The sequence below is a fragment of the Sceloporus undulatus genome, chromosome 2, assembly GCF_019175285.1.
Source record: "Sceloporus undulatus isolate JIND9_A2432 ecotype Alabama chromosome 2, SceUnd_v1.1, whole genome shotgun sequence".
Classification (NCBI taxonomy): Eukaryota; Metazoa; Chordata; class Lepidosauria; order Squamata; family Phrynosomatidae; genus Sceloporus; species Sceloporus undulatus.
This window is the reverse complement of record NC_056523.1, coordinates 1,210,000-1,219,671: the sequence shown is the minus strand read 5'-3', so window position 1 is coordinate 1,219,671 and position 9,672 is coordinate 1,210,000. Positions and strand designations below refer to the sequence as shown.

At 43.3% G+C, this 9,672-nt stretch overlaps 1 pseudogene; it reads left to right on the top strand.

The window, feature by feature from the left end:
• Positions 1-9,672, top strand: part of LOC121922980 — a 21,015-nt pseudogene that overhangs the window by 10,679 nt on the left and 664 nt on the right.

Below are 9,672 nucleotides of genomic sequence, written 5' to 3'. Positions count from 1 at the left end.
GTCAGCTCGTTAAGGGAGTCCGCTAGCGCACAGGGTGGCCGATACACTAACAGAATCCCTAGACTGTCCCTAGCCTTTAGGGTCAGGTAAATACACTCGATATAGGAGGTCTGTCGGATGTGGTTCCTGGAGAGGGACACGGTGTTCCTATGTACCAAGGCCACACACCCCCCCGCCCACCTAACCTGCGCTGGTCCTTCACCGAGTATATTTATATTTATTTGTCCTTTTATTATTTATTTATTTATTTATTTATATCTCACCTCTCCCTGTATTGGATTGAGGCGGGTAACAAGATATCAAAGACAATAAAATCAAGTCAAAATATTATTATTATTATTATTATTATTATTATTATTATTATTAGCTGCTGCATAACACTGTTGGCTCATGTTTGGTCTGTAAATGTTGTTGTTATGATATTATTTATTTTATGCATGAAACTGTGTAGATTGAGCCATCAGAAAGCTCAGGTGCCACTGTCTCAGCCACTCATGAAACAGGTATTAGTTTTTAGAGTATTCCCTATTTTGTATTTCTGGATAAGAGAGACTCAACCTGTGTAAGACCTGGGGAGGGGAGGATAAAATATCTCCCGGTCTGAAGGACTAGATTTCACCTTTATCATAAACATGGGTTTCTCTTTGCAGAGTTAAAAAGAATTACAGATCTCTGCAAGGACCTTGCCTCCTTGAGAAAGAAAAGATCCTTGACCCCCTTTCGCCTAGAGAATGAAGACGGGAGAGAGAGCAGCGTCCAGCTCCCAGGTTGCGAGACAGGAGTTTGATCTCCTGGAGGCTTCAGGAAATGGGGACCTTTGGGGGAAGACGCTCCATAGAGTCCTGGACAGGACCCACATGCAGTGGGCCAACCAAGCCCATAATTTCCGGATGTTTTGCTACCAGGAGTCGGAGGGCCCCCGAGAGGTTTGTGGCCGGATCCGGGCCCTCTGCCTCAATTGGCTGAAGCCGGAGAAGCACACCAAGGCTCAGATCGTGGACTTGGTGGTTCTGGAGCAGTTCCTCAAAGTCCTGCCTCATGAAATGGGAGGCTGGGTCAGGGACCAGGGGCCAGAGAGCAGTGCCCAAGCGGAGGCCCTAGCAGAGCACTTCCTCCTCAAACAGGCTGAAAGAACCCAGGTGAGCTTCTGCCATCCAGCGGCATCTTTTCGGGGTGGGGGGGGGGGGTGCAGGCTGCCCTGGATGATACCTCAGAGGGAGTTGTCTTCCTTGTTCTTTGCAACGACACCTCTCCATGGTGAGACCTGGACTCCCTTAGACTGAAGGTCCTGGCAAGGCCCTAGTCTATCTACCATATCTGGTGACAAGAAGGCCAGCTAGCCATGACACTATGGGCCTATACAGATGGATGGCATCCAGCCGCCTCTGTACTGGCTGGATCAGTTTCTCATCCGATCCGCTTCCTCTAGAGAGCGAAAAGATGCCGTCCCAAGCAGCTTCCTGGAAGGAGCGTCATATCTGCTCTGTTGAGCCCCCAAGTTACCCAAAATGCTAGGGTCCCCAGAAGACAACCAGTTATTGAACTCAGTGGGAAAATTAATTTAGCTCAATAGGAAGCAGGAAGAGGGCTTTGGTAACGTAAAACCAGGGTTTGTAGCCTATGGATGTCAGTTCCAAAATACCAAAGTGCAGAATTTGTACTGTTGGCCCTCCACATTTACAGATTTGATTATTTGCAGTTTTGATTTATATGTCCTCTCTAAGAATCTCTAGGTCCTCCAGCACAACTGCCAGGAGTTGACCATTTGTTAACCTGAAGGGACCCAAGGCGGCATATAAATAAAATTAATTAAAAAATAAATAATAAAGGTCTTATGTGGCCACTCATGAGGAATTCACTTGACTGTGCCAAGGCCATAATGACTTTTCCAGGATCTTGACTTTTATCTAACTATTTTAAAAAAAATACAGTCACTCCTCCTTTTCGTGGGGGATCCGTTCCAAACCCCTTCAAACGTTTTCTTCTCAGAATTCATATTTTTAAATATATTTTCAAGTTGTGGATGCTTGAATCCATGGGTACAGAGGGTGGACTGTATAAGGGGCCATCTGACCTCTGTTTAGAGGCCTCCAAAGATGGAGAGCCCACTACCCTCCAAGGCAGTTCATCTTCCACTCTCAGAGAGCATTTACGCTCCAGAAAGTCTTCCTAATGCTTATGTGTAATCTCTTTTTTGTAAGGATTTACTCAACATGGCAACTGGGATCCCAGAAAGAGAGAGGGATCCAGCAAACCGCACACAGCAAACAGCGTTCAGTGGGGTTGTACATGAAGAGGGCCTAGGTAAGCATTTCTACAGCTTCTTCCCACCTGGTCTCGTTCTCTCAAATACTCTGGAATCTCTCCCAATCCTGTGGGAAAAGGAGAAGTCTCTGCAACCTTTCAAAATGTTATTATGAGGGACAATCCCACAACTGTGCAAATAACGCTTTATACTTGAAGCCTTAACTTCATTTTGAATGGCATCTGCAGAAGTGGGTTAAATCCACAAAAGCTGATGCAAAATTAATACTGGTGAATGTGATGTCTCTTTATTCTACACCACTAAGTTTAATTGATGGCAGCACCGTGGGCCTTTTATGCCACCGCTACCACCAGCTTATGTGATGTGCCACTCTAAAAAGAAAGACCTTTTAAAGACTCTGTTTCAAAAGGCCTTACAATGGTAACGTGGAGGTATTTAAAATAAAGGCAAGCTTTTAATTAAAATAAAAACTGAACTTTATTAAAACAGTTGCTTTAAACAGGCGTTCCTTGAATAGATAGCAGATAACATTGATTCAGGCACTTGTGTGTTTTTTGTTTTGTTGTCTTTTGTTTCATTTAGTTACAGATTTAGTTAGCTTCTCCACGCTCTCTCCTGTAATTTAACACACTTATATCCAGGACCCTCACACTTTCCTTATCGTTAGATTTGTTTCCTAAACCTATACCAGCCACCAAGGCTAAATATCCCTCAGGACACGACCCCACAGTAAGGCACCTTCCTATAATTTAAAGTAAGATTAAACCAGTATTTTATGAACATAAAAAAGGCTAGTATGTATTTTTTTTATAAATATGTATGTATAGTGTGTGTGTGTGTGTGTGTGTGTGTGTGTACACACATCAATCAGTTGCTAATTTCCATAGCTTCGGGCTTCATATTATCCCAAAACAACATTCAATTCTGGCTGAAAGTAATGTGGAGGAAGATTGATTTTCCCCCAGGAGTAAAATGAAATGAAACACTTTCGCGCTTTCTTTGTCTTTCTCACAGGTGAAGTTGTGAAAGTTGAAGTTGAAGACAGTGAAATAACCATGGAGATTCCTTCTCAGCTGCCTCCTCTTTGTGGTGGAATCGACACTCTGGATGTCAAGTCAGATCAGGTAAAAGGGCAGAACCGTTAGGGAGACAAGTTGAACATAAGTTAACAGTGTGATGCGGCAGCTAAAAAGGCCAATGCAATTTTAGACTGCATCAATAGAACTTTAGTGTCTAGATCAAGGGACATAATAGTGCCACTCTATTCTGCTCTGGCCAGGCCCCACCTGGAATATTGTGTCCAGTTCTGGGCACCACAATTCAAAAAAGATGCTGAGAAACTGGAGTGTGTCCAGAGGAGGGCGACTAAAATGGTGAAGGGTCTGGAAACCATGAAGCCCTATGAGGAAAGACTCGGGGAGCTGGAGATGTTTAGCCTGGAGAAGAGAAGGTTAAGGGGGGGATATGATAACCCTGTTTAAATACTTGAAGGGATGTCATATTGAGGAGGCAGCAAGCTTGTTTTCTGCTGCTGCAGAGACTAAGACACAATGGAGCAATGGATGCAAGTTACAGGGAAAGACATTCCAGCTCAACATTAGGAGGAACTTCCTGACAGAATGGGCTGTTCAATTATGAAAAACATTCCCTCCAAGTGTAGTGGAGTCTCCTTTTGTGGAGATCTTTAAGGAGAGATCTGGTTGTGTATTTCTGCATGGCAGGGGGTTGGACTAGCTGGCCCTTGGGTTCTATTCCAACTCTATGATTCTACGCAAGGGATGAAGTCCGACTGCAGATCATCTTGGTCCTGAGGAGCCTTTGCTTTGTTTCAGTCAAGGCTCTACACAACCAAACCCAAACCACAGAAGGCTTCTAACTGAATAGGTACCAAAGCTCAAAAACAGGTGTATAATGCAATTAAACTACAGTTGTCCCTCTGAATCCATGGATTCCTTATCTGTGGATTCAACCATCCATGACTTAAAAATACTAAATATATACATTCTGAAAAGGAAACCTTGATTTTGGCATTTTATAGAAGGGACACGATTTTACTACCCATTCTATTTAATGAGACTTGAGCATCCATGGATTTTGATCGTGGAACCAAGTTCCAAGAGCCCCACTGTATGTATGTATACATACATATGTTTATATACACATGCAGTCAGCCCTCCTTATCCATGGATTTTTTATCCATGGATTCAAGCACCCATGGCTTGAAAATATTCAAAGGAAGCATAAATTCCAAATAGCAAACCTTGATTTTCCACTTTATATAAAGGATACCGTTTTGTTCTGCCATTATATTTAATGGGACTTGAGCATCCACAGATTTTGTTGTCCATGGGGGATCTTGGAACTAAACTTCAGTGGATAACAAGGGCCCACTGTATAATAAAGAAACTTATATAACACATTTGGTCCAATGTGTATCAACAAGTAACTGAAGTTTAGGGGGGGGGAACTGTATTATATACAGAAATAAACTGAGTACAGTGGGACCTTGCTATCCCCAAATGAGGAACAATGAGACTTGTGGTCCCGTTGTTTATTATTATTATTATTATTATTATTATTCACAGTGGGGTCCGGAATGGACCACCTATGAATGCAAAGGTCAGACTGTTGTATACAGAAGAGAAAACTTCCCAATTGTTGAAAATCAATTATGATCAAACAGCAGTTCACAACTGTAAAAATTGTTAGCAGGCAGAACCAAATGTTGGCTGACAGCAGGACAGAATATCCCCGGGTAGTTTTCTTTTCCGTTTCGCCAAAAGATAAACTCTTCAACTGTAACATCATCTATATGATGAACAAGATAAAGCTAGTAATAATAATAATAAAAGCTTTATTTTTATACGGCCCTTCTATCAATCAGGGCGGTGTACAGCATAATAACAGACACAGAGTGCAATACAGTGATAATAAAAATACATTCAAAATTACATTAAAATACCTTACTAGCCAGTTCACCATTGCCGTCGGGGGGGGGGGGGATTAACTAGGACTAGCAAGCAAGCAGCAGTCAAAATTCTATCATAAGACAGCTTTGCACAATTTTTAATATATTTTTATTTCATGTATATACAAAAATTACAAAAGCAAAAGTTCACTTTTTTTGCATTGCTTTTTCCAGTCACAATTCATCTGTGCCTAATTAATTTCCAAAGCAATCTTCCCACTCCTTAAAAGATTATCATCTTTAGCAAATGTTATCTTTTATTACATGTAATCACCTCCTGTTCTGTTCTTATTTTATGTTGTACATAGAAGTGTATCTTTCCATAGTGGCATGAACATTAAATTATGATTGTAAATAATCACAAAACAAGCTGAATATACAGTCAGCCCTCCACTTTCCTGGGGATTAGGGGCAGAGGACCCCTGCAAAAGTGGAAAAACAGCAAATAACCGTGCCCCCCCCCCCCACCTCCCATCCCATGGGAGGGGTCAGAGAAGCACCCATGTGCCTCCCATCCCATGCCTCAGCCAGCTGGTCCCAACTGACTGAGACATGGAAGGGAAGGGAGGAGGCCCTGCATGCACCCTTCCTGGCTGTTCCCTCCCTCCTTAGGTTCCCCTGCTCCAAGGAGAAAAGCCTGGGAGGAAGGGAGGAGTAGGGGAGCACATGCACACACAGCACAACACTGGCAAATAATCAAATTTTGCAAGTGTCAAAACTGCAAAAGTGGAGAGACCACTACACACACACACACACACACACACACACACACACACACTGCAGCAGTAGAACAAACAAAAGAATGGGATAGAACTTTTCCCATTGTTCTGGGTCCTGTTTTCTGGAGCAGCGGAAAACAAGATTTCTCCATCAATATGACACCCCTTCACATATTTACACAGAGCTACCATATCACCTCTTGACCTCCTCTTGTGAAGGCTGGCCACAGCCAGCTCCCTAAGTCTCTTCTCATAGAGCTTTATAGTTTCCAGTCCACCGTATTGCTTGCCCTCCTTTGGACACGCTCCAGTTTCTCAAAGTCCTTTTTGAATTGTGGTGCCCAGAACTGGACACAGTATTCCAGGTGGGGGCTGACCAAAGCAGAATAGAGTGGTACTACAGTTGGCCCTCCACATTCATGGGGGTTAGGGGCAGAAGAGCCCCTGCAAATGTGGAACAACTGCAAATAACCCACCCCTAACTGGAAGCCAGTTAAAGGCAGAGGAAGGCAGAGGAAAGAGGCACAAGTGCATGCCTGCTCCTCTTCTTCCCCTGTGGCTTGGGACAGCAGGGGAAGAGGAGGAGCAGGCGCCCATTCTTCCTGGCTGCTCCTTCCCTCCTGGGGCAACGCCTGAGCGGGGAGGAGGAGGAGGAGGAGTGGCTATTCAGGCTTAACATTGGCGAATAATCAAAACTGCAAATGTGAAGTCCATGAATGCCAAGGACCATCTGTATTGCTTCCCTTGATCTAGACACCATACAGTACCTCTACAAGCACTGTAGATCCCCTTCACATGTACTTTTGTTAAGCCAGGTGTCCCCATCTTATATCAATGCATCTATTTTTTTCTCTAAATGCAATACCTTCCATTTCTCCCTGTTAAAGTTCATTTGGTTAGTTTTGGCCTAGTTTTCTAATCTATTAAGGATATTTTGAATTTTGATCCTCTCCTCTGGGGTGTTAGCTACTCCTCCTAACTGGATGAAGAAATCTTCAGGAGAACCTCCTTAGTCATCATATTTGAAGTACAGGCCTTTGCTGTCTCTTTGGATTATTAGATTTACACTGAGCAGAAGCTCTCCTTTGTTTTCATTCAGAGTCCAGGGACTATAGATGTGGAGTCGGTGGCTTCCACAGAGGAGTGGATTTTAGTGGATCCAAAACAGAAGGCTTTGCTCAAGGACGTCATGGAGAGGAGTGATGGTAAGAGTGCCTTTTCCTCTTGGCTGTGCCATCCTTCATTTGACCTTCATGAGGTCCAGCGGGGAGAGAGGAAAACCTCAAGTAGTTGTCTGAATCCCTAAGGTTTTGTTATTATCTGAAGTACTGGAGGTGAATTCTCTTTCTTTCTTTTTTTTTTTTTGTACTGTTCAAAAAGGGACCCCAGAGTCCAGTTCTGACCTGGTCTGGGTGAAGGAAGAGGAAGGAGAGGAGGAAGAGGAAGATCAGTTCGTCAAGAGCTCTGAGGAAGAGGAGGAAGAGAAATCAAAAGGTACGGGAGATTAGGCAGACTTTCTATTCAGATGTGATCAAGGTATAGAAGTGATATGGTATACTGTTCAACTAAGATGTTGGATGTGAAGTCAAAGGCTTTCATGGCCAGCATCCATAGTTTTTGGTGGGCTTTTTGGGCTATGTGGCCATGTTGCAGAAGAGTTTCTTCCTGATGTTTTGCCAGCAACTGTGGCTGGCATCTTCCGAGAATGTTTTTCTGAAGATGCCAGCCACAGATGCTGGCGAAACACCAGGAATAAACTCTTCTAGAACATGGCCAGATAGCCCAAAAAACCCACCAAAAACTATAAGAGATTGGAGTTAGAATCTCACAATCCCATTAGGCTTCCTTGAGCTAGTTACACTCTCTCAGCCCCAGAGGAAGGACATCTGGCACAGACATGACAAAACATGGGGCTGCCAGTTTGAAAACTCAAGAGGGCTCTTATCCCTTTAATGGTTGTGTAGAAGAGAGAATGACATAACCATGAAAAGGACAGGAGCCCTCTCTGATTTTCACTGCCGCAACCCCAAGCTATGCATTCCCTCTGGAGAAATTTCTTTTGGGAAATGGTTACCATTTGACATATCTGTCAGAAAAACAACCAAGGAATAATTACAGTCAGCCCTCCGCGATTTGACATTTTGACTTTTGCAGATTTGATTAATATGTTCTCTTTGGGAATTGCTAGGTCCTCCAGGGAAATTCTCTTGGAGGTTGACCACAGAAATTCTCTGGGAAGGAAGTTGACCATAGAGTTGTGCTGGAGGACCTAGATACTCCTGAGAAAACACTTCTCTAGGCATTTGTAGGTCATCCAGCATGAATCTGTGGTCAAATTCTAGCAGATGTTGGCCATAGAGTTCTGCTGGAGGACCTAGAAATTTCTAGAGAGATGTTCTCTCAGGTTAAAAAAAGTGGCCTTTTTTATTATTTGTCGTTTTCCCACTTTCATGGGGGTCCTAACCCCAGCGAATGTGGAGGGCCTACTGCAGAAGGGTTTTATCAATTGGGAAGGAAGGAATTTCTCTAAAATCAGGGACAAGTATTTATAGAAAACCATATATTAGGCTGTATGTCCCCTCATGTATGTCAGCAGCCATAACAACACTAAAGAACGTACTCTGTGTCTTCTAGAGGCCATGAGGAGTAAATTTTGCCATTTCGGTGGGAGGGGGTATCTGGTTTTTGGGCCCTAAGACTTTCTCCAAAGCAGTAAGTGATTCTTTGTCACTTCTTGTTTTGGGGGGAAAACCCTCTTGGGCATGAACTGGTAGAGGGCTCCAAAAATAAAAGAGAATTGTTTGCTTCGCAGTTTTAAGACTCTGTTCTTTCCTGAAATTATCTTCCCACCGCATAGGGAAATCCGAAAGAGCTGCTATCACATTACTATACTGACCCGTAAATAAGTCAAACTGGGATATTGGGGTCTGTTTTGGGGCATAATTTTTAGACTTATAGATGAGTATATACAGTAGTTTGCTTCACAATTTAAGACTCTGTTCTTCCTGATAAAGCCTCTTTTTTATTCCTTCAGTCGGTGGAACTCAGAAAAGTGAAATGAATGAAAAGCAAACTGAGACAAAACCAAAGCAGGGAAGGAAATCCGTTGGTGCTGAAGGAGCTGCCTTCCATGAAATCCCATTATTAGGAGAAGGTCATGGAAAAGGTAAGAAGCTGATTCACGATAAAAAGAAGCAGTCCTCTGAGCAAGGAAGTAGCTTCATTCAGCAGCTGTTCCTTACCGATGGTGGGCAGATCCAAACAGGAAAGAAAACACAAAAATGCTTGGAATGTGGAAAGAGCTTCAGGAGCGGCTCAGGTCTTAGTTTACACCAAAGAATTCACACTGGGATGAAACCACATCAGTGCTCAGAATGTGGAAAGACCTTCACTCAGAACATGAACCTCAAAGCACACCAAAGAACCCACACAGGAGAGAGACCCTTTGAATGCTCAGAATGTGGGAAGGCTTTTGCTCAAAGCATGAACCTTAAAGCACACATAAGAACCCACACAGGGGAGAAACCCTTTGATTGCTCAGAATGTGGAAGAGCTTTTGCTCAGAGCATGAACCTTAAAACACACATAAGAACCCACACAGGGGAGAAACCCTTTGATTGCTCAGAATGTGGAAGGGCCTTTGCTCAAAGCATGAACCTTAAAACACACATAAGAACCCACACAGGGGAGAAACCCTTTGATTGCTCAGAATGTGGAAG